This window comes from Nomascus leucogenys, chromosome 13, assembly GCF_006542625.1.
Source record: "Nomascus leucogenys isolate Asia chromosome 13, Asia_NLE_v1, whole genome shotgun sequence".
Lineage (NCBI taxonomy): Eukaryota > Metazoa > Chordata > Mammalia > Primates > Hylobatidae > Nomascus > Nomascus leucogenys.
In genome coordinates, this window is record NC_044393.1 from 80,172,884 (window position 1) to 80,197,978 (window position 25,095).

A 25,095-nucleotide genomic window follows, 5' to 3' on the forward strand; every position below is an offset into this window, starting at 1 on the left:
TTATAACCACAATCACCTAATGCCCACAAGGTACTCTGTGGATATCCCCTTGGACAAAACTGTCATCAATAAGGATGTCTTCAGAGACCCTGCTCTTAAACACAAGGCCCGATGAGAGGCCAAGGTCAAGTTTGAAGAGAGATACAAGACAGGCAAGAACAAGTGGTTCTTCCAGAAGCTGCGGTTTTAGATGCTTCGTTTTGGTCATTAAAAATTAAAAAGAAAAAAAAGAAAGGAAAGCTCACAGATGGCCAAACTTTTCCACAGCCATGGTACCATCCTAGTGAAGTACCTTTGAGATAATAGTCATCAAATTACATATAAATACGTAATCAACCAAAATTATTTTTAGATAGTTCAGTTGGTTTACGTTGTCTGAATTGGCAGAGTCTGGGGGTTTGATTTCTGTGTCGGTTACATGAGGAAAAATTGTACCACTCAAATAGTCTACACCTATGTCTAGCCATCTCACAAATAGCTGCTCTTTAGGGGGCCTAGATACAGTATGTTGGGGAACAATCACCTCATTTCCACAGTCCATATAGAACAGTGCCATTACCGGCCTTTGTAATAATGTGTGAACCTGGACTCTGCAAACTCAAAACCTCAAGTAGCCATTAACAGGAAAGAAGACGCCTTAGTCATATATTTAAATTTTTAAAAAAGCATGTCGGGCCCTGCGAGGTAGCTCACGTCTGTAATCCCAGCACTTTGGGAGGCTGAGGTGGGTGGATCACCTGAAGTCAGGAGTTCAAGGCCAGCCTGGCCAACATGGTGAAACCCCGTCTCTACTAAAAATACAAAAAATTAGCCGAGCGTGGTGGCACGTTCCTGTAGTCCTAGCTACTCAGGAGGCTGAGGCAGGAGAATCGCTTGAACCGGGAGGCAGAGGTTGAAGTGAGCCAAGATTGCGCCACTGCACTCCAGCCTGGATGACAGAGCAAAACTCTGTCTCCACTGCACTCCAGCCTGGGAGACAGAGCAAGACTCCGTCTCAAAAAAAAAAAAAAAACAAACAAACAAAAAATATGGTTGGATCACAAGATTCTCCAAATGTAAAATACTAAAGAAAGTCAAAAGAGGCTCATTTTTCTAATTGAGATTAAAAAAATCGAGTGGTACCTGATTTCCCTCTACTCCCCAGAGACCTGATGACCATTAATGTCTATTGAGTTGGTTTTTGGGGATTTGCCAAAGAGCAGGTGGGTGTCACTAGAGAATGCTGCACATTTCTCAAAGTAGAGAAGGCTACAGATTCACAACTCAGTTTCTGGCTTCAAATGCAATTTTCTCCCTCTGTTTTCATGACCCGCTCCTCCCTCCAACGCCAGAGCTGCAGGCAGTTCTCTAAATAACACTATGTCCCTGGCCTCCTAGCTCCCATGTGAACGTTTCAGCAGGGCTCCTCTGAAGTCTGCCCCCCACCACCTCCCCTCTCACAGGCTTCTTGTTCGTCTGAGTCAGCCCGTGACTCACCTCACTCATTAGTGGAACTCAGAATGCCTCTCCATCCTCTGGATCCTTTTTGTCTCCCTGCTTATAACTGGTTTCCTGGCAGCCTAAGGTCTATGGACAGCCTTGAAGCTAGAAGGTGGGTTGCTACTAGGATGGTCTGCTCAGTAAAGTGGTTGGCAGACAGCAAGTAGAGTTACGGTGACGACGACGATGATGATGATGATGATGCATGCAGTTGCCTCAAAAGGACTTTGGTGGCCAGATTTGGCATGTCTGCATGTGTTGGCTCATAAGATAGCAGCACAGGGGTCCTTGATTCTTGGCCCCTTCTTTTCTCTTTCTAATCTTTTCTTTCCCTCTTCATCCGCCCCTCCTCTGCACACATGCCCGAATGTACAAGGTGAATGCTTCTGGGCTCTGCTCTCTGTGGAAAGGCAGGGAAAAGAGCGACATCCTTACACAGGGGCACCCTTTCCTCCAGACTTTGCAGCTCTGTTCTCATTTCTACTCATTTGATTTTACATCCCAATGCTTTCTGTTTTGTGAGAGGTGGACTAGAAGGGATGAATGAGAAAAGGCTTTACGCCTTGTTGGTGCCTCCTGGGCTTATAAAAAAGCCCAGTGACATGATACTAATAAGAAACTCTAAATTCGTGGTCAAAAATATCAGAACCAAAGCACTGTTATTAATTCGTTAATCTTACTTAAAGGCCTTTGTAAAATGGTGATACAGTCAAGTGCTGCATAATGACATTTCGGTCACTGACAGACTGCATGTACAATGGTGATCCCATAAGATTATTATACTGTCTTTTTTTTTCTTTTTTAAGATGGAGTCTCGCTCTGTTGCCCAGGCTGAGAGCAGTGGTGTGATCTCAGCTCACTGCAACCTCTGTCTCCTAGGTTCAAGAAATTCTCCTACCTCAGCCTCCTGAGTAGCTGGGATTACAGGTGCCCGCCATCATGCCCAGCTAATTTTTGTATTTTTAGTAGAGATGGGGTTTCACCACATTAGCCAGGCTGGTCTCGAACTCCTGCCCTCAGGTGATCCCCCCCACCTCCCAAAATGCTGGGATTACAGGCGTGAGCCACTGTGCCCGGCCCTATACTGTCTTTTTACTGTACTTTTTCTATGTTTAGATATGCTTTGATACACAAATACTATTGTGTTACAGCTGCCTACAGTATTCAGTACAGGAACATGTCATACAGGTTTGAAGCCCAGGAGCAATAGGCTATGCCATGTAGCCTAGGTGTGCAGTGGGCTTATCCCATCTAGGTTTGTGTAAGTGCACTCTATGATGTTCAAACAACAATGAAGTCTCCTAACAATGCATTTCTCAGAATGTATCCCTGTCATTAAATAACGCATGACTATAGTTTACTCAGCTGAATCCTGACAGTTTTCATTAAGTCTCATGATTTATTTTGAAAGGGACCTCAGAGACCACCCTGTCCACCCTTTTGTTCAATGGGCAGACGTGTGATTGCTGTGCACCTGTGATGGTAAAAGCCAGGTGCCCTAGGGCTGCACTTCTGAAGCCCCTGAAAGGCAGATCTTGTTCTGGACGCCTGGGGAGGGGGCCCAAGGTCCTGCATTTCTATAACCTCCTTGGGGATGTCCGTGCCATCAGCCCACAGACCACACTTTGAGTAGCACTGCTGTAGGCACTCTGCACAAAGCTAGACGAGGCTTGACTTGTCACCGGAGAACATCCAGGGCCATAGGCTCCATGAGGCAGCCCTCTGCACCCTGCCTCATCTGCTGCCGATGTTTGCTTGCGAGGCCCAGGGAATGCCGAACAATTCTTCCAAGTGCGCTTGGCTTTCTTGTGTCTTCACTCCCAGCCAGGGGTGTTAAAATGAGAAGATTCGGGTTTGGGATTAATACAAGAAAAAGGGCCCATAAAGCTTCACCCTGGACTATGAAGTCTAGTCTGGGCCATCTTACAAGAGAGCTCTAAACCCACATTTTAGACAGATTCTGTTTAACAATAAAGTATTTCTTTGATTGCTACAGAGATCTCCTTTTATGATTTGTTTGTTCATGTCCTTTGCTGATTTTTCTATTGGAGTCTTTGCCTTTTAATTATTGAGCTGTAACAGCTCTTTATTACAATATTAAGCAAAATCCCCCTTCCTCCAATAAAGTGATTTTAGTCTTTTTTTTTTTTTTTTTTTGACTAATTTTGTGTTTCGATGGGGTTTTGTCATGTTGCCCAGGCTGGACTCCTGGCCTCAAGTGATCTGCCCGCCTCAGCCTCCCAAAGTGCTGGGATTACAGGCGTGAACCACTGTGCCTGGCTGTTTTTAGACTTTTACCTTTATCTATTAAATTCTGAGTTTGGAATCTTGGATTCTAAGACAATCTTGCTAATCTGAGCAAGTTGCTTTGCTTCTTGTGATGTGGTTTCTTTCTGTACCTGTAGATGGAGAGGGTAAAGATGACCTATCTCAAGGCACTGTTGAGAGTGGAAAGAAAGTGTGTGTGCGGGAGTGCTGTACAGATGTAGGGCATAGTTAGCTTGTTTTCAGAGTCTCTATTAATCTGATCACTTTATTAAACCTAGTGTGGGACATGGCAAACTGGTGTTGACAAGTACAAGTTTTGTTTTGTTCTGTTTTTAATTTATTTTGGTTAAACAAACACTATTGAGCACTTCCAAGTACTCTGAGTTGTAACTTTTCATTGTGTTAAGACACATGAAGCAGAGTTGGAAGATGCCTACTGAGAGCTTTTTTTCCTTTTTTTCTTTTTCTTTTTTTTTTGTCACCCTGGCTGGAGTGCAATGGCGCAATCTCAGCTCACTGCAACCTCTGCCTTCTGGGTTGAAGCGATTCTCCTGCCTCAGCCTCCTGAGTAGCTGGGATTATAGGCACGTGCACCACCATGCCCAGCTAATTTTTGTATTTTTAGTAGAGATGGAGTTTCACCATGTTGGTCAGGCTGGTCTCAAACTCCTGACCTCATGATCTGCCCCCTCAGCCTCCCAAAGTGCTGGGATTACAGACGTGAGCCACCGCGCCTGGCTTACTGAGAGCTTTATATGTGTGAAGGTGCTTGAGATTTCTGTTTACCTTTGCGTCCTCAAATACAATTATACCTTCTAAGATGTCGACTGATGCCATCTTCCACCACTCCTAAATGTCCAATCAAAACTGCCCCAGTATGAGGCAAATGACTGGGTTGTTCCTTGGTTTCCACATTTGCTGTCTCATCTCTGTTAGAACCTTACAGCTGTTAAAATTATTTATTTCTACAGTAGAAGTTATTAGACTAGTAGTATTCCCATTTGAACTCACAGGTTTTTGTCTTAGCTTTAAGAAATAGATTTGTACATTTCCCCCATTTATGATGTTTAATGCCTTTAACTTCTCTCCACTCTGCCTTTTTTGTTTTGTTTTGTTTTGTTTTGTTTGTGTGTGTGTGTGTGTGTTTGAGACAGGGTCTCACTCTGTCACCCAGACTGGAGTACAGTGGCACCATCATGGCTCACTGAGGCCGTGAACTCTCAGGCTCAAGCAATCCTCCCACCTCAGCCTCCCAAGTAGCTGAGACTACTGGCATGTGCCACCACACTCAGCTAATTACATTTATTTATTTATTTATTTATTTATTTATTTATTTATTTATTTTTGTAGAGATGAGGCTTCCCTATTTTGCCCAGGCTAGTCTCAAACTCCTAGGCTCAAGTGATCTGCCTGCCTCAGCCTCCCAAATTGCTGGGATTACAGACGTGAGAAAAAAAAAAGAATATAATCAGCTACTAATAGTAAAATAGAAATGTTGAAGACAGTGTTTTGCCTCTAATTGGTATTTGTTTTTTAATAGAGTCAAAGGAAATAGTCTCTACTGGCAAAAATGTAACTCTCAGCCAGGTAGAGTTAGTTACCCCTCTATCTCTGCTGGTATCCCGGTTATTCTTTCTGCAAACGAATCTGCCTTATGGGTTCTTATACTGAGCATAGATGCAACAACAAAAAAGTCAATATTATTGACTCTCATCCATTTGCCAAGCACCGTGCTAAGTGCTTTCACATACATTTTCTCATTTAATGGATCTTTTGCTTACTTGCTGTAGGGGGTAGAAGTGAGATTGTGCCTTTGTGTTGCTCCGTACTCTACCTAGAGTCCTCTTTCCTCCCTGTCTGTGTAAACCCTTTACTGGTAGCAAGGGAACTCAATCTGAAGCAAAATCCATTTTTTTTCTCATCTTGTCCAGGTTCACAGTGAAAAGTTGGTTGGTTTCTCATTTCTGGAGAAGAGAGGTGTTGCTGATTTCAGAAAAAGTGGATGGAATAGGGATGAAGGCTGAATGCTGTTTAATACCACACTATGTACCCATGTGGGTGGGCACCTGCCTCTGCTGAGAGGTCTCTCTTGTCCTGGCTTCTTTCCCAGATAATCTATTACATTCTCTGGGAACAAGAATCCATATACATTCAAGTCTTCGTTTGATTGACTTACTTATCTATGAACACTGGTCACTTACCACTTTCCTCACCTTCTCCCACCCCAAGAAACCCTCTCCTGGAGAAACATAACTGGTCTTATCCATTCCTGAGATTACCTGCCATTTTCTCCTCTTACAAGGATTCCAAATCTTGGACTCCACTAAGGAAAACATAGCCTGAGTGAAGTTACACAACCAGTGAGAAAGGAATCTTCCCTGGGCAATGAGATGAGGGCTGACTCACGATCTCAGCTCTTAGGAATGGCTCTCCAGCCATTCCTTAGGCCACATGCGTTCAGCCATGAGGTCATTAAGGATCTCCCTGGTGACTAACAAAATTGAGGCAGCCAGGGATAGCCAGAGCTGAGCTGGGGCAACTGACCCATTTGTTGAAGTGCCCCCCAGGATGGAGGCCAGCAGTGCAAGTTGCAATGCCTTGGCAGCGTAGCACTCACAGCTGGTGCAATCTGGAGGATGACTGGTACCCAACAAAAGAAGTCTCTGGTAAAGGATGTACTTATAATCACTGTGTGGAGACATGTTAATTCCAAAGGCCCATTCTTCATTCTTACACTTATACAACAGACATTTGACCTTGCTAGGCACTGAGCTGGAGGCTGGTATATTCCTTGTTCTCAAGGAATTGACAGTTTAGCAGAGAGGCACAAAGGGGACATGCACAGGAAGCATTAGGAGAATTCAGACGAGCACTTGCCTCATATTGGAGAGTCAGGAGCGCTCTCCCGAGAATGCATGGAAGGCTTATACAGAAAGGGAGGAGAAAGGGCCCTCCAGGTAGAGTGGCAGCAGTGCCCAGCCACAGAGACTAGAGAGAACACGTAGCTCCTTGGGGATGCAAAGGGGGTTGTTGTGGCTGACATCAGAATATGCAGGGGCAGGGGCAGGAGATGCTGCTGGAGAGGGGAGCATGGCTCAGATTATAAGTGTCCTCTTGCCTGTCATGCTGGCAGGTCAGAATTCTGTCTGGAGGGGTCAGGAACCACTAACTGACTTTCTTCAGGGAAGGACAGGGGCAGGTCTGCCTTTTGAGGATGTTTTCTCAGTGGTTTAGTGTGAAGATTGGATGCAAAGAAAGCAAGCATGAAGTACGAGGACCACTTTGTAGAATCATGCAGTAATTGAAGACGGAAATAATGTGGGCCCCGCCTATAGCAGAGACCACGGGGAAGCAGAAAAAGAAGACTGGGAGAGATATAAAGGAGTTGCCCCAACTGACTGTGGCGATCAGCCACAGGTGGGGCCTGAAGAGCTCAGAGGGGCTTCAGCTTTGGTGGGTGGGGGGAGATGATGGGAAGAGAAGGCTTGCTGGAAGGAGATGATGAGTGCAGGCTGAAGCAGGAACCCAGGGAAGAGACCCTTGCATCGGCCTGAATATTAGTGGAGGAAGGTCAAGGCAACTCACTGGAGCTGGGGACTCCCCAGGTGTCCCCTAAAGGAGGCTTGGTGACAATTCCAGATCCCACTAGCTAGAGAGGAAGGGGCTCCTAACACATGGCCTGGCTTGTTAAGACTGAATCTTGCAGGACCAAGGCTGCAGATGAGAGGTCTCTAGTACCTGCAGCCAAGCAGGGCATGACAAGCTGTTTCCATGGAGATGTGGTGTACGCAGGAGGGAGTGAGTAGGAGGGCTGATCCATTCCAAGCCTTGGGTCACAAGGCTGTGGCGGGCTAACAGATAAACAGGAAAAAGACATAGTCAATCAGAAAAGGATGTTCAAAACAATTTGCAGTTAATTGGGGGTTGTATCGTCATAATTCTAGATTAAGTCTAACAACTGAGAAGGATTGGGGTAAGCCACTTAATGATCCTGCTAGTTATTTTAGGTACCACTTAATGAGGGCACAGGGAAGTAGATGCCAACTCAAGCTAACTCCAAATGTACATACACCATCTTAAGTCCTTCTACATCCCTGGACTCCAAGTTGCTGCATATCACTCCCAAGTGTGAGTAAAGAAACAGGTTTCTGGAGAAACAGGTATAGATATGGGAGGTTAATTTTTTTCGTTTGCCATGCTAATAGCAGTAATACACAGAAAACCTGCAGAGCTCTTCAGAAAACTCAGATGCTGGTGAAGCCTCAGATCGGATGTTGTTATTAAGCAATTTGAAGCTGCTTGCTCTCTGTCCAGAACAGTCAATGGGGCCTCAAACGTGTGTGTGTGTGTGTGTATACCGTTTTGACCATCTTAAAGTGTATAATTCAGTGGCAGTAAGTCTTTCTATTCACAATCTTGTGTAACCACCATCACCATTATCTATTTCCAAAGCTTTACCACCTTCCAAATCAAAAACTCTATAATCATTAAGCAACAAATCCCCCCTGAGCACCAAAGATATTAAATGACCTTATTGTGCTGCAACAACACTGCCTACTGGGCAGGGTGATGTTTTGGTTGCTGCATATAAGAAAGCTGGGTTGGCTTTGGTCAGTTGCTCTCAATTCATACCTAGGGGTTTTTGGCCAAAGTCCTCATCTTATACATGAACTTATTAGGCCTGGGCTTTGGGAAGTGACTGACTTTAACCACTGTAATGACTGTTGGGACTTGCTGACCTCCATCTCCAAGGTATTCAAATGGCTGATGGCAGTACTTATTAAGATCAGTAAAAATGAAGTCAGGGCCATAGGCCCTCATAAAGATTCTGCTGGAGGCAAACTTTGCTCCAAAGTTAGCTGGGCATAATTGTAAAGTGAATTGTCTAGGAAGCAACATTTTTTTTTTGTTTTGAGATAACGTCTTGCTCAAGTCTTGCCCAGATTGGAGTGCAATGGTGTGAACAAGGCTCACTGCAGCCTTGTCCTCCTGGGCTCAAGCAATCCTCCCACCTTAGCCTCCCAAGTAGCTGGGACTACAGGCACACGCCACCATGCCCAAGAAATTCTTGTATTTTTTGTAGAGATGTTTGTAGAGATGTTTTGGCATGTTTTCCAGGTTGGTCTTGAACTCCTGGGCTCAAGCAGTCCACCCATCTCACCCTCTCAAAGTGCTGGGACTACAGGCATGAGTCACCACTCCCAGCCCGAACTTCATTTTAGGTAACCAAAAACAACAGTGCCTAGGGAAGATGAGTCATAATTCTGGTTTAAAATGGTAGACCATGACCAGAAGATCAGAACCTGAAACCCCAAGTGTCCTATTCCCCTTTCTTTCACAAATTGTATATAGGCCAAGGTTCAGTCTGGAGTTCACAAACTCAGAGCAGCAATAGCCCCCAAGCCCGGACAGATACCTCACAGATGCATGGTGTCCACCACGAAGAACAGCAGGGGGAAAACAATGGACTTGATTTAATGAAAATTGCTCCACTGTAAACACAATGTAAACCACATGCCTTGTTTTGGGGATCATAGTAAAACGACTTTTTTCTTTTCTTTTTTTTTTGAGATGGAGTCTTGCTCCATCTCCCAACCTGGGGTGCAATGGCATGATCTCGGCTCACTGCAACCTCCGCTTCCTGGGTTCAAGTGATTCTTCTGTCTCAGCCTCCCGAGTAGCTGGGACTACAGGTGCGTGCCACCACACATGGCTAATTTTTTGTATTTTTAGTAGAGACGGGGTTCCATCATGTTAGCCAGGATGGTCTCGATCTCCTGACCTCGTGATCCATCCACCTGGCCTCCCAAAGTACTGGGATTATAGGTGTGAGCCACCGCACCCAGGCAAGATGAGTATTTTAACACAATATACTGTTCCTGGGAACTGGGGCTCAGAAGAGGTTGACTGGCTTAGTTAGCATGACCAAGAAAACCAGAGAAGGAGCTAAGAATCAAGTTTTGTCTCCTGATTCCTGGTCAACTGGTTTATTTTGATTAGTGTCTGTGGTGCTCTGTTCTTGGCATGCACAAGGGGGATGGTTCTTAGAGCCTCTTACAAAGTTTTTATTTGGCCAGAGGGTAATCTATTAACACATTTATCTCCAAATTCACCTTTAATTTAGTGTTCCTATTACACTAATTTTTCAACCAACCTTGGATAGGAGCTCAGACGAATGTTGTTAGCAGTCAAGAAAAAGTTCAGTGTTATCAAGATCCTATTAGGAGATGGTAATATGGATGGTAGTATGAGGAGCTCTACAGACCCAGTCCCAATGAAACAACCATAACTGGTGAAAATTATTTTTAAGGCAACCATTTAAAGTCTCTGGAAATTGTCCTAAGGGCATACAACAAGTGAAGAAATATTTATTCAGGAAAATCTACTCAATCCTGGTAAGAACAGCTGGGAGTCCATGGCATCTGAACCAAAAACTGTTCCCTCCCTCCCTGCCCAACCCCAACTAGGTCAATGTGATGGAAGCTCCAATCTGAGGTGGTGTTGGAAGAACAGAGCTCCCTCTCCTCCCAGATACCAGTCAAGGACTACATTTTCTCCCTGGGGAGGGGCAGGCCACCAGCATTTGTCATCCTCCCAGCTCCATGCTGTGGAGGCTAAGTCCCAGGCAAGTGCAGCCAAGAGGTGGGTGATTCCATTCCTCCAACAAGCCCCTACTTATAGGGCAGAAGCTCTCCCCCAGATACAGTAAGTTGATAAAACTGGGGCTCCAATTGTCCTCACCCCAGCTTTTTTTCAAAGCAGAGGTTCCACAAAGGGAGATACAAGTCAAGAAGACCAGAGACCACTGCCCCCACCCAGTGCCCTGCTTATGAAACAGAATCATCACTCCAAGAGAAGTGGGTCACTTTCCCTGCCACAGTTCCAGAGCAGAGTCTCAGAGATTCTGTCCAAGAGAAGAGGCAGTTGATGAGAACAGAGAGGCCTGAAGCTCTTCCAAAAGGAACTGGCTTTATTTAGAACAGAGCATGAAGAAGTTCAAGCTACAGCAAGTTCTTATAAACAATGGAGAATTTAATGAAAAGCAAGTAAGAAGAAGCTGGTAGCTCAATGTGTGCAACAAGCTAAACTGTAGGCTGATTGGTTTATCAGGGAGAACCAGGGAAAGAGACAGCTAAGAAGAGCCATCCTGAGATCAGAACAAACCTCAAGGACTGACCTCAAAAACTACCCCAGCAAAGATGCTTAAATTTAATTGGAACACAATGTGGAACAATTTATACCCTAGGGCATTGTTGAAAACAATAGAATGACCAGCAACTAGAGAAGCCTAACACCTAGGGCTTATACCAACAGAGGCAAAGAACGTAACAGAGAGAGAGAGCAGGGAAAGAGACAAAGAGAGCTTTGCTAAAATGATTGCCATCCCAAGGGGGCTGTGCATATGACCAACCCTGTACCTTTTGAGGAGCAACATTAGAGGTTTCACACTGCAGGAAAATAGGCTTCACTAAAATAAACTAGCCAAGTCACTGAAGAAATAAACAACAACAGTAAGTCCTGGGTTGGAAGTATCAGTATTCAGAGTTGCTATATTATATAAAGTGTCCAGTTTTCAACAACAACAAAAATATGAGACATTCACAGAAACAGGAAATGTTATGTGACTCATAACATAGCATAAGGAGAGGGAAAAGTAATCAACAGACTACTTGAGGGCTCAGATATCAGACTTAGCAAACAATGACTTTAAAGCACTTATTATATGTTCAAGGAATTAAAGGAAACCATGCTTAAAGAAGTAAAGGAAGGGATGATGACAATGCCTTATTAGATAGAGATTATCAATAAAGAAATAGATTTTTTTAAAAAAAGAACCTAATGGAAATTCTGGAATTGAAAAGTACAAAACTAAAAAGAAAAATTAATTAGAGGGGCCCAATAGTAGATTTGAATTGGCATATGAAAGAATCAGCAAATTTGAAGATAGATAGAGATTATTTAATCTCAAGAAGAGAGAAAAAAGAATGAAGAAATATGAACAGTGCCTCAGAGGAATGTGAAATACCATTAAACACATCAACATCTGCATAATGGGGTTACCAGAAGAAGAGGAGAGAGAGAGGAGCAGAAAAAAATTTCAAAGAAACAATGGCTGAATTTTTTTTTTTTTTTTTTTTAGAAAGAAGATCTCACTCTGTTGCCCAGGCTGGAGTGCAGTGGCACAATCATGGCTCACTGCAGCCTTAACCTCCTGGGCTCAAGGGGTCCTCCTTCCTCAGCCTCCAGAGCAGCTAGGAGTACAGGCATGTGTCATCATACCTGGCTAATTTAAAAAAAAATTTTTTTGTAGAGACAGGGTCTCATTATGTTTCCCAGGTGGTCTCAAATTCCTGTCCTCAAGGGATCCTCCTGCCTCAGCCTCCCAAAGTGCTGGGATTATACGTGTGAACCACTGTGCACAAACAGCTTCTAAAATTTGATGAAATCTGTTATCTTCACATCCAAGAAGTTCAAGTAACTCCAAGTACAATAAATACAAAGAGAACCATACCCAGACACATCAGAGTAAAAATGTTGAAAGAGACAGATAAAGAGAAAATCTTAAAAGCAGCAAGGGAAAAACACAAAAACACAAAAAACCAAACTCATAATGTATAAGGAAAGTCAAGTAAGATTAACATCTGACTTTTCCCCAGGAACAATGGATGCCAGAAGGCAGTGGGATGTTCAAAATGCTGAAAGGAAAATTTTTAAAGCCTGTCAACTAGTTGTTGTCTATCTATCATCTATCTAGCTAGCTAGCTAGCTAGCTATTTCTTCAGATGGAGTCTCGCTCTATTGCCCAGGCTGGAATGCAGTGATGCGATCTCAGCTCACTGCAACCTCTGCCTCCCAGGTTCAAGTAATTCTCCTGCCTCAGCTTCCTGAGCAGCTGGGATTTTACAGGTGTGTGCCACTACAACCGACTAATTTTTGTATTTTTAGTAGAGACTGGGTTTCACCATGTTGGCCAGGCTGGTCTCGAACTCCTGACCTCAGGTGTGAAGTTTCACCATGTTGGCCAGGCTGGTCTCAAACTCCTGACCTCAGGTGATCCACCTGCCTCAGCCTCCCAAAGTGCTGGGATTACAGATGTGAGCCACCGTGCCCGACCTATTTATTTATTTATTTATTTATTTTGGAGATGGAGTCTCGCTCTGTTTCCTAGGCTGGAGTGCAGTGACACGATCTTAGCTCACCGCAACCTTCACCTCCTGGGTTCAAGTGATTCTCCTGCCTCAGCCTCCCAAGTAGCTGGGACTACAGACATATACCACCACACCCAGCTAATTTTTGTATTTTTAGTAGAGACAGCATTTCACCATGTTGTCCAGGCTGTTCTCAAACTCCTGACCTCAGGTGATCCACCCACCTCGGCCTCCCAAAGTGCTGGGATTATAGGCGTGAGCCACCATTCCCAGCCTGTCTACTAGTTTTATACCAGAAAAACCATCTTTCACAACCACAGGTGAAAGAAAGGCATTCCAAGATAAACAAAATCTGAGATAATTTACTGCTAGTTTACTGACTATGCAAGAAACAGGTTCTTCAGGTGGAATTCAAGTGACCCCAGTCGGTAATTCAAATCCACAAAGAAGAACAAAAAGGACTAGTAAATGTAATTACATAATTATAAAAGACACTATATATGCATAATCTTTCTCATTTCCTCTCTTAAATTATTTTAAAAGCAGCTGTATAAAAAATGTTTGACAATGACAGCATAATGAGGTGGGTAGGAGCAAAGCTACATTAGAGTAAGAAATGACATGAGATGGTAACTTGATTGCGCAGGAACAAATGAAGAGAACCAGAAATGGTAAATAAGAAAGTTGGTACATCCATGAGAAAAGAATGAAATCATGTCCTTTGGAGCAACTTGGATGCAGCTGGAGCCCATTATCCTAAGTGAATTAATGCAGAAACAGAAAACCAAATGCTGCATGTTCTCACTTATAAGTAGGAGCTAAACACTGGGTACACATAGACACAAATATGGAAATAATAGACACAGGGACTCCAAAAGGGTGGAGGGAGGGAGGAGGGCTAAAAAGGATTGAAAAACTTCCTATCGGGTACTATGTTCACTCCTTAGGCGATGGGATCATTTGAAGCTCAAACCTCAGCATCATGCAATATATCCATGTAACAAACTTGTGCATGTATCCCATGAATGTAAAATAAAAAATACAATTAAAATAAAAGGTTAGTATAACCTTTATATAAGCTCTATACATATATACTTGCTTTATTTTCTCCTCATCTTTAAAAGACATAAAATCATATTAAGTAATAATTATAACAATGTATTGTTGGGCTTGTAACAACACTGTAGACTAGCTAGATTTAACAGGTGTCTATAAAATGCTCCAACCAACAACAGCACAATCGATACCCTTCTCGATTGAATGTGGACTGTTCTCTAGGATAGACTCATTCTAGATTATAGAACATGCCTTAATACATTTAAAAGATTTGAAATTATATAAAGCATGACTTCTGACCACAATGACACAAAATCAAAATCAATAAGGCAAGTAAGTGTGATAAATTAACATGTGCAGAAATTAAATGACACATTCCTAAATAAACAATAGGTCCAAGGAGAAATTACAAAATACTTTAAAATGAATGAAAATGAAAGCAAAACAAACCAAAACTTATGGGAAGCCTAAACTTAAGCTGTGCCTAAAATGGAAATGTGAGCTGTCTGGTAAGCCAGCCTAGACCTCATAGCCAAGAATGAAAGTTATGGGGCATTTTTCTTTGCCCTAGGCCCCCAAACCTGAATCTTGCAATTTTATCACACTTCACAGGGTGTCAGGATAGGAGAGCAACCAAGTGCATTTGGGAGAACAGATGAGAACCAAATGGCTAAACTTTATCCCATCTCAGAGAAATGTCCTCTTAACACTGAGGCTGCCTAAAAGGAGGAAGGAGAGGAGAAGGGAGGGAAGGGGAAGGGAGAGAAGGGAAAGGAAGGGGAGGAGAGGAGATCTCCTCCCACGTGGGGAAAAAGTCTTGGATGTTTAGTTTGTTATTTCAGCATCAAAAAAGCAGAAACCGGGTGTGGTGGCTTATGCCTGTAATCCCAACACTTTGGGAGGCCAAGGTGGGAGGATCACTTGAGTGCAGGAGTTTGAGACCAGCCTGGGCAACACAGTAAGACCCCATATCTACAAAAACATTTTAAAATTAGCTGGGCGTGGTGGTGTATGCCTGTCGTCCCAGCTACTTGGGAGGCTGAGGCAGCAGGATTGCTTGAGCCTAGGAGGTCAAGGCTGCAGTGAGCCATGATCATGCCACTGCACTCCAGCCTGGGTGATAGAGTGAGACTCTGTCTCAAAAGAATTTTTTAAAAATCTCCTTTTTTTTGAGAGGACAACACCACAGAGAAAGTTTCATGTGTGTAATCTTTTAACACTCAGTGACTGTACTCACTGTAAGTCTGGCCCTTTGCCTGCAATCTCCTATTTATTGTCTCCTCTTGCAGAATTGGAAAGAGTGGGTAGAGAAAAGAGTAGATGTTTCTCTTCTGAGATGCTCTCTTGCTGGAGGAAGATTCTGTTGCTGGAGGAAGTGTCCTAATAGAGACCCAGAGATGGAAGTAGTGGAAAAGATAGGGTCAAACCAAACCTGAGTAGGATGCCTCGGTGAATAAGAATGCTTTACAGTTCCTTGCAAATCAAAGACCCATTAGAGGAAACTAGGACACTGTACATTTCAATATTTCCAAGTAAGATTTTAACCCAGGAAAGAAACTGCAGAATTATTAAAGCAATTTATGTTTTAAAGCAAGGTTACAATTGTTGGTATAAATGAAGTGCTTTGCAGATGTTATCAGATATTTTGGGTATGGGAAGCCGTCCATTTACATTCCCAGAGCTTTTTCTTTATTAGTGCCTTGTGTGGTTATATTTTCCCTCTTCTTCCCTTCTTTTATGAGATCAATTCTAGTCAGAATATACTAAATATCTATTTATGAAAAAGAGTAAGGATGGAGATGGATTTCATAACCATCTAGAGGAGATACAACCTAGCGACCTGCTTTCTGTTGTATTGATTTGTAAAAGGGAAATGATTTACAGGGTGCCTTTGATGAAAATAGTCCCTTTTCCCTCTTTTCAGCTCCCAGAAATGCAACTGTCTGGCCTTTCAGTGTGATTAAGCAGCTTAAACCTCTAGGGAGGATATGAGGGTAACAGGGGAGCCAGTTCTAGCTGGATGCAATGGTTTTCTGTAAAGACTGCCTACAGTCTGGCTTTGGGTTGAAACTTCTTCTCCACTCTTTTGAACTTTCTTTTTGGATTTTAAATATATATATATATATATGTAACACCTTCATCAGATTTGCACAGCTATGACCACTCATCCTGTGCACCCCTCTTATTACCCTTAGAAAGTCTGGCCTTCCAAAGTGCATCATTTCTGGGAAACTCATTTGGCCAGTTAAGAATTCCATTCACAGGATGGATTGCACAGAGGGATTTGTTCATGGTTCCCTCTTTCTTGCATAAGCCCAGTGTACTCAGAAAAGGAGACAGAATAGAATAATATAATGAATACCCAACATCTGTGTCCTAGATCAAACAATTGCTAAAATTTTGTCATATATTCTTCATCTTTCCTGTTTCTTTTTATTTTTCTGAGGTAAAGTAGTATGTGTATACATATCTAACTATCCGTAGATATGTATACATATATTAATAGATCACCCCTAAATACTTTAACATTCACCTCTAAAACATAAGCACATTTTTGTTCGCTAAACAATTTCATTATCAATCTTTAATAAGATTCACATAATTCAAGAGAATCAAATACTCATCTACATGAAAAATTTCCCCTTTTGTCCCCCAAATGGTTTTTTATTGTAGTAAAATATATATGATGTAAAATTTATCATTTTAATCATTTTTAAGTGTACAATTTAATGGCATTAAGTACATTCACAATATTGTGAAAGCATCACCACTATTTCCAGAACTTTTTCATTATTCCAAACAGAAACTCTACACTCATGAAGAATAACTCCTGGAAGTCCTAGCCAGAGCAGTCAGGCAAGAGAAAGAAATAAAAGGCATCCAAATAGGAAGAGGAAGTCAAACTATTACTCTTTGCAGACAATATAATTCTATATCTAGAAAACCCCGTAGTGTCTGCCCAAAAGCTCCCAGATCTCTAGATCTGATAAACAACCTCAGCAAAGTTTCAGGATACAAAACAATGTACAAAAAGCAGCAGCATTTTTTTTTTTTAAGAGACGGAGTCTTACTCTGTTGCCCAGGCTGGAGTGCAGTGGCAGGCTCTCCGCTCACTGCAACATCCGCCTCCCGAGTTCAAGCAATTCTCCTGCCCCAGCCTCCCAAGTAGCTGGGACTACAGGCACACGCCACCATGCCTGGCTAATTTTTTTTTGTATTTTAGTAGAGATGGGGTTTCACTGTGTTGCCCAGGATGGTCTTGAATTCCTGAGCTCAAGCAATCCAACCGCCTCAGCCTCCCAAAGAAAAATGAGCAGCATTTTTATACTCCAACATCCAAGCTGAGAGCCAAATCAAGAATGCAATCCCATTCACAATAGCCACAAAAAGAATAAAATACCTAGGAATACAGCTAGCCAGGGAGATGACTACAATGAGAATTATAAAACACTGATCAAAGAAGTCAGAGATGACACAAACAAATGAAAAAACATTCCATGCTCATGGATAGAAAAAATCAATACCATTGAAATGGCCACACTGTCCAGAGCAATTTACAGATTCAATGCTATTCCTATCCTTCTTCACAGAATTAGGAAAAGCTTTTAAAATTCATATGGAACCAAAAAAAGAGCTTGAATAGCCAGGGCAATCCTATGCAAAAAGAACAAAGCTGGAGGCATTACGTTACCTGTAACCAAAACAGCATGGTACTGGTACAAAAACAGACACATGAGGAGTGGAACAGAATAGAGAGGGCTACAGTAACCAAAATAGCATGATACTGGTACAAAAACAGACACATAGACCAGTGGAACAGAGTAGAGAGCCTAGAAAGCTGCACACCTACAACCATCTGATGTTTGACAAAGCCAACAAAAACATGCAATGGGGAAAGGATTCCCTGTCCAATAAATAGTGCTGGGATAACTGGCTAGCTATATGCAGAAGATTGAAGCTGGACTCCTTCTTTATACTGTATATGAAAATCAACTCAAGATGGATTAAAGATTTAAATGTAAAACATAAAACTATAAAAACCCTGGAAAATAACCTAGGAAATACCATTTTGGACATAGGCTCTGGCAAAAATTTTGCGACAAAGATGCCAAAAGCAATTGCAACAAAAACAAAAATTGACAAATGGGATCTAATTAAACTAAACAGTTTCTGCACAGCAAAAGAAACTATCAACTGAGTAAAGAGACAACCTACAAAATGAGAGAAAGTATTTGCAAACTATGCATCTGGCAAAGGTCTAATATCAAGAATCTGTAAGAAACTTAAACAAATTAACAAGCAAAAAACAACCAGCCCCATAAAAAAGTGGGCAAAGGAAATGAACAGACACTTTTCAAAAGAAGACACACATGTAGCCAATAAGCATATGAAAAAATGCTCAACAGCACTAATTATTAGAGAAATGCAAATCAAAACCACAATGAGACCCCATCTCACACCAGTCAGAATGGCTACTATTAAAAAGTCAAAAAATAACATGCTGGTGAGGTTGTAGAGAAAAGGGAACACTTATACATTGGTGGTGGGAATGTAAATTAGTTCACCATTGTGGAAAGCAGTGTGGTGATTTCTCAAAAACTGAAAACAGAAGTACCATTCCACCCAGCAATTCCATTATTGGGTGTATACTCAAAGGAATATAAATCATTCTGCCATAAAGACACATGCACGCATATGTTCACTGAAGCACTATTCACAATAGCAGCAAAGTCATGGAATCAAGCTAAATGCCCATCAATGGTAGACTGAATAAAGAAAATGTGGTACATCTACACTGTGGAATACTATGCAATGTGGATGGAGCTAGAGGCCATAGTACTAAGCGAACTATTAATAACACATGAACAGAAAACTAAATACCACATGTTCTCACTTATAAGTATGAGTACACATAGACACAAAAAAGAGAACAGCAGACATGAGGACCTACTGGAGTGTGGAGGGTGGGAGAAGGGAGATAACAGAAGAACTACCTATTGGGTACTATGTATATTATCCGGGTGATGAAATAATCTGTACAACAAACCCTACAACATGCAATTTACCTATATAACAAATCCTTGAACCTAAAAAAAAAAAAAAATTTTTTTTTTTTTGAGACAGAGTCTTGCTCTGTCACCCAGGCTGGAGTGCAGTGGTGCGATCTCGGCTCACTGCAAGCTCCGCCTCCCGAGTTCATGCCATTCTCCCGCCCCAGCCTCCCGAGTAGCTGGTACTGCAGGCACGCACCACCACACCCAGCTAATTTTTGTATTTTTAGTAGAGACGGGGTTTCACCATGTTGGCCAGGATGGTCTCGATCTCACCTCGTGATCCATCCACCTCGGCCTCCCAAAGTGCTGGGATTACAGGCATGAGCCACCACCCCCAGCCTGGTTATTATGTTTCCTAAGGCTCTTTATTTAGAACTGTCTCCTTTCTCCACGCTCACATATATATATATTTTTTTTTCATGACGTTGACGTCTTGATGATTCTGGGGCAGTTGTTCTACAGAACGTTCTACCTTGTCTGATTGCTTCTTTAACACGTTCTTAAACTTGTACTTCTGTTACCTGCGTTCCTTATAAACAGAAAATTAGACCTAAAGGCTTGATAAGAGTGAAATGTTTTGGTAAGAATTCTTCACAGGTAATGCTGTGTACTTCCTACTGCCTCATATTAGGCTGTACATAATGTCTGGTTGTCCCGCTATTGATGAGACCAATACTGATTTACTGGGTTAAGGTGACAACAGCCTGTTAAAAGTAAGTTTTTAAGACTGGGTGTGGTGGCTCACGCCTGTACTCCCAGCACTTTGGGAGGCCGAGGCAGGATTACTTTAGCCCAGAAGTTCAAGACCAGCCTGGACAATATAGTGAGACCTCATCTCTACAATTAATAATAATAATAATAATGATAATAATAAAATTAGCTGGGTGTGGTGGCATGTGCCTGTAGTCCCAGCTACTTGGGAGGCTGAGGTGGGAAGATTGCTCCAGCCTGGGAGGTTGAAGCTGCAGTAAGCCATGATCATGCCAGTGCACTCTAGCCTGGGCAACAGAGCTAGACCCTGTCTCAAAATATACTATATAATAAGTTTCTTAAAATGAAGAACTGATGATTGCACTTATTTTTGCTTTTTTTTTGAGACGGAGTCTCACTTTGTAGCCCAGGTTGGAGTGCAGTGGCACGATCTCCGCTCACTGCAACCTCCGCCCCCTGGGTTCAAGCGATTCTCCCACCCCAGCCTCCCAAGTACTGGGGACTACAGGTGTGTGCCACCATGCCCAGCTAATTTTTGTATTTTCAGTAGAGACGGGGTTTCACCATGTTGGCCAGGCTGGTCTCAAACTCCTGACCTCAGGTGATCCACCTGCCTTGGCCTCTCAAAGTGCCGGGATTACAGGTGTGAGCCACTGTGCCCAGCCTGATTTCACTTTCAAGAAATGATTGTCCTGTCCCCACTTTACCTGTTCAGATAAAGGGACTCTGAGGAGTTCCCTGGCACCCAGGATATAGCCTTTATCTTGTATAAAGGATAAGAAGATAAAGACAGAGGCTTTTCCTTCTCTATGGAGTAGACACAGGAGTTCAAGTTTATCTCCCAGAGTGTTCCATCAGGGCAAAAATTTCTGGAATATGAGGTCTAGCAGAGACTGTTCTTTCTCTGGGCCCAGTAAGAAGGTACTCTGAAATTGGTAGTGAGCCAGAATTTAACCATAGACAAATAGATCTTTTTGCTAACACTTACTAAAGACAGAACACCTTGGGAATTCAGATACAGGAGAATCTTTTATGGCATTTTAAAATAGCCCTGCCCTCCACTCCTCCCCTAACTTCTGACAAATCACTTTAGATTACCGAATAAAAAATTAAGGAAGAGCATCTATTTCAGATGCAGAACAAACAAATCTTAAGATGTTTCTTGAATACCATTTAAATTTAGAGTAAGGAAAAAGTCTGCATCTGTCCTCTATGTTTGATGCTTACCTCTTGTCTTTTAGCTACCAAACACTGAATAAGTGACCCAGGGAAACATAAGGAACTAATTTTGAATAGTTTTATTTTCAAAAGTAAGAATCTGGGTTTCTAAGGAAAATGAGTTATTTTTAATATCCATATATACACTTTTGTTTTATAGCAATTAAATACCCACATCAGGTAAACTCTGCCCAAGGTTGCCCTATATTTTTGGGTCCCCAGAGAGTTTTTGGTGTTTTTTTTGTTTGTTTGTTTTTTTAATTATTATTGCTTACTCGTGTTTCTTTTTGTTTTTGCAGTTTTGTTTTTCAGCTAGAGAAGTTGTGAATTTTCTGCCTTAGCAGGACAGACTCTAACCTTAGGATACTAGACTAACACTTTTTGTTTTGCAACTGCAATTAGTAAAATACATTTTCTCCACTTATTCTGTAATTTTTCTGGGGGGGGGGGACAGAGTCTTACTCTGTCACCCAGCTGGAGTGCAGCAGTGCAATCTCGGCTTACTGCAACCTCCGTCTCCTGGGTTCAAGCAATTCTCCTGCCTCAGCCTCCCAAGTAGCTAGGATTACAGGCACCCACCACCATGTGTGGCTAATTTTTTTGTATTTTTAGTAGAGACGGGGTTTCATCACGTGGCCAGGCTGGCCTTGAACTCCTGACCTCAGGTGATCCACCTGCCTCAGCCTCCCAAAGTGCTGGGATTACAGGCGTGAGCCACCGCGCTTGTCCTGTTCTGTAATTTTTAAAGATTCTGACTTCACTTGGGTAAGGCGGGGGCAAAATTACCTTTGACGAAATAATGCTTCAACAATAGCCCTCCCAGGGAACTTAGGCACACATATCTCTCAACTCCACTGGGAATTACTTTATGTTTGGTGACAAAGACCCCATGGTAGTTTGCAAGGCCAAACAGAGTAAAGAGTCATCCATCCTGTTCTCTTTTCTTCCTCTTTATGCACAGCCCCCTTCTTTCTTTCTTCTCTCTGATGTCTTTCTTCTTCTGTCTTGCTCCTTCTCCCTCTTTCTTCCCACCCACTCTTCTTTCATTTCCTCCTTTTGCCACTCCACAGCCTAGGCTGGCATGCTTCCCTGATTCCCCGATGCCTACCAAATGCTATGTTCCAGAAAAATTCTCCTGCTTCACATCAGCCCAGGGTTTGTTACTCAACACTCAATAGAATCAAAGGAGTGGAAGAATCCCAGCGGAGGAGGGGCTGTGGCTAGGTCTATGTGAATTCCCTTCTACTCAGCTTCCGTTCCAGGTTCTCCAGGCTCTCCTAGTTCTATAGGATAATAATGGCATTGCTTCAACTCTGTCTAGTACTTCCAAAAAAGCCTGGAAGATATTGTATATTTACCCTCAATAAAGCCTGACCAAGTTAACTAAAATAATGGAAGGTTTCTTTCCTTTTTGGGGAGAGTGGGGGCCTGGAAGGTAGGGGAGGTCATGCAGCACCAACTCATTGTGAAGACTTCATCTCATATTAAGAAGTTCTGTGGAGTGTGTCCGGGCTAGCGGCCTGGGTTGGGCTTTGTAGCTGCTCCGCAGGCCCAGCCCGGGCTGTGCTCGCAGAGTCCTAGCCGGTGCACGGCCTCCTGCCTCCTCCCTCCTCGGCGGTCGCGGCCCGCCAGCCTCCGCGGTGCCCGCCTTCGCTCTCAGGTTGAGGACATCAAGCTCGGAAAAATGGTGTGCATTCCTTGTATCGTCATTCCAGTTCTGCTCTGGATCTACAAAAAATTCCTAGAGCCACACATATACCCTCTGGTTTCCCCCTTCGTTAGTCGTATATGGCCTAAGAAAGCAATACAAGAATCCAATGATACAAACAAAGGCAAAGTGGACTGTAAGGGTGCAGACACGAATGGATTACCAACAAAAGGACCAACGGAAATCTCTGATAAAAAAAGCAGTTTTCCTAAAGGACCTCATCATTTAAAAAATGGACCTGATAATATGAAGCATCTTCCTTGTAATTGTCTCTGACCTTTTTATCTGAGACCGGAATTCAGGATAGGAGTCTAGATATTTACCTGATACTAATCAGGAAATACATGATATCTGTATTTAAAATGTAGTTAGTTATATTTAATGACCTCATTCCCAAGTTCCTTTTTCATTAATGTAGCTTTAATTTCTGTTATTGCTGTTTGAATAATATGATTAAATAGAAGGTTTGTGCCAGTAGACATTGTTACTAAATCAGCACTTTAAAATAAAAAAAAAAAAAAGAAGTTCTGTGGCTCACGCCTGTAATCCCAACATTTTGGGAAGCCAAGGCCATGAGGCCAGGAGTTTGAGACCAGCCTGATCAACATGTCGAAACTCTATCTCTACTAACAATACAAAAATTAGCCAGGCATGGTGGTGTGCACCTGTAGTCCCAGCTGCTCGGGAGGCTGAGGCACGAGAATCGCTTGAACCCGGGAGGCGGAGGTTGCCGTGAGCCGAGATCGTGCCACTACACTCCAGCCTGGGCAACAGAGCAAGACTGCATCTCAAAAAAAAAAAAAAAAATCAGATTGGTTGTGTGTGTTGTCTATAGAATAAAGACAGTATACTGGAAAGAATATGGTAAAGAGGTGAGGCTGTCTACCAGAACCAGAATTTTGTTTCTTGCAATAGTCATGGGCAATTTACTTAACATCTCTCAACCAATGTACTCATTTGTAAAATGGGACAATAATTACTATTTTGCAGCCTACTGTGAGAATTCTAGATAATATGTGTAAGGCACTCATTCATATAATACCTAATACACAATAAATACTTACTATGTTTTCTTTGTAAATGTAATTTATTTGGTAGATAGAAGTTTTTCAAAGCATACAGCTCTTGGGGGAACAACGAATCTGATCATTGAGAGAAGAGGTTGGGAAGCACTCACGTAACCTAGTTCTACATGGCCACACAGGTCTCCCTCAAGAACTGTCTAGTCTAAGGGCTCTGACTAGGGGATGTACAAGGAAGTCCCACATCCTTTGTGTTGATGAACAGACCCTGTCTTGAGGGAGACACTCAGTTCCCTGACTCAGTTTCCATAGTTTCCCATGGGAACTAATGCCTTAGCTCCATTTTCTTAAGCTTGCCTATTCCTCTGCTTGATTCCTAGGTGATTGTCTCAGAAGTACTAGGTCTGCATGTTTATGGAAACTTAGCATTTTAGGTGGAAAGAAAAAGGAATAGAGTGTCTTGCGGAAAAAGGATAGAAGGAAAGTTTGTGGAAAGTTGGAAGATCACACAAGCTTAGTTTAAGCCCCTTGAAAATGAGGCAATAGAATTTTTTTTCCCCAAAGAGAAAAGTACTATCCCAAGTCAACCTCTCTCATCTCAGTCTCACAGGGACTCTTCTAAGAAATGAGACTTTCTGGCTGGGCGTGGTAGCTCACGCCTGTAATCCTAGCACTTTGGGAGGCCGAGGCAGGCAGATCACTTGAGGTCAGGAGTTTGAGACCAGCTTGGCCAACATGGTGAAACCCCATCTCTACTAAAATTACAAAAATTAGCCAGGCATGGTGGTGCACACCTGTAGTCCCAGCTACTTGGGAGGCTACGGCAGGAGAACTGCTTGAATCCCAAGGGTGGAGGTTGCAGTGAGCCAAGATCCTGCCACTGCACTCTAGCCTGGGCAGCAGAGCAAGACTCCATCTCAACAATCAATCAATCAATCAATCAATCAATCAATCAATAAGACCTTCTTTTTACATCTCTTACCTCTTCCCTCCACCAGGCTCCTGACTATTTCCAAGTTCTCTCTCTGTAAACAACCCCAGGATAGGAAGATAAGGTTGGTGCCTTTCCATAAATGGGCTCAGGTTTAAAATGAACAGCCAGAAGCTATCTAGCATTTACTAGAACTGTGGTCCCAGGCCCCTGCTAAACTTCATTTGGTGGGACATCTTTAGAGAGTTGACCAGTAGATTCCAGCTTTTTAATCTTGGTGTTCTGTTGGGCAGGCCAGATGAATTTGGAATATTCTGTTTTAAGCTGAATTTATCTCTTATTATTTTATGGGCTGTAACAAGTTGTTTTTTAAATGTTTTCAGTCAGCACATCTTTATTTATTGTCCTTAATACCCGGAGGCTACTTGAAGAAAGACTTAATTTTCAAAGTCTGGTAAGTAAACAATAGTTTCCCAATAACATCTTCAGGCAAACACCC

General features: G+C 42.6%; 1 protein-coding gene and 1 pseudogene across 2 annotated transcripts in view; both read left to right on the forward strand.

Moving 5' to 3' along the window:
* MKLN1 (muskelin 1) overlaps positions 1-25,095 on the forward strand; it is a 398,537-nt gene that overhangs the window by 136,571 nt on the left and 236,871 nt on the right. The window lies entirely within an intron of this gene.
* Positions 21,952-23,144, forward strand: LOC105740775 (annotated as a pseudogene). Its single transcript, XR_001116860.2, has one exon. The product of XR_001116860.2 is annotated as a UPF0729 protein C18orf32 homolog pseudogene (transcript).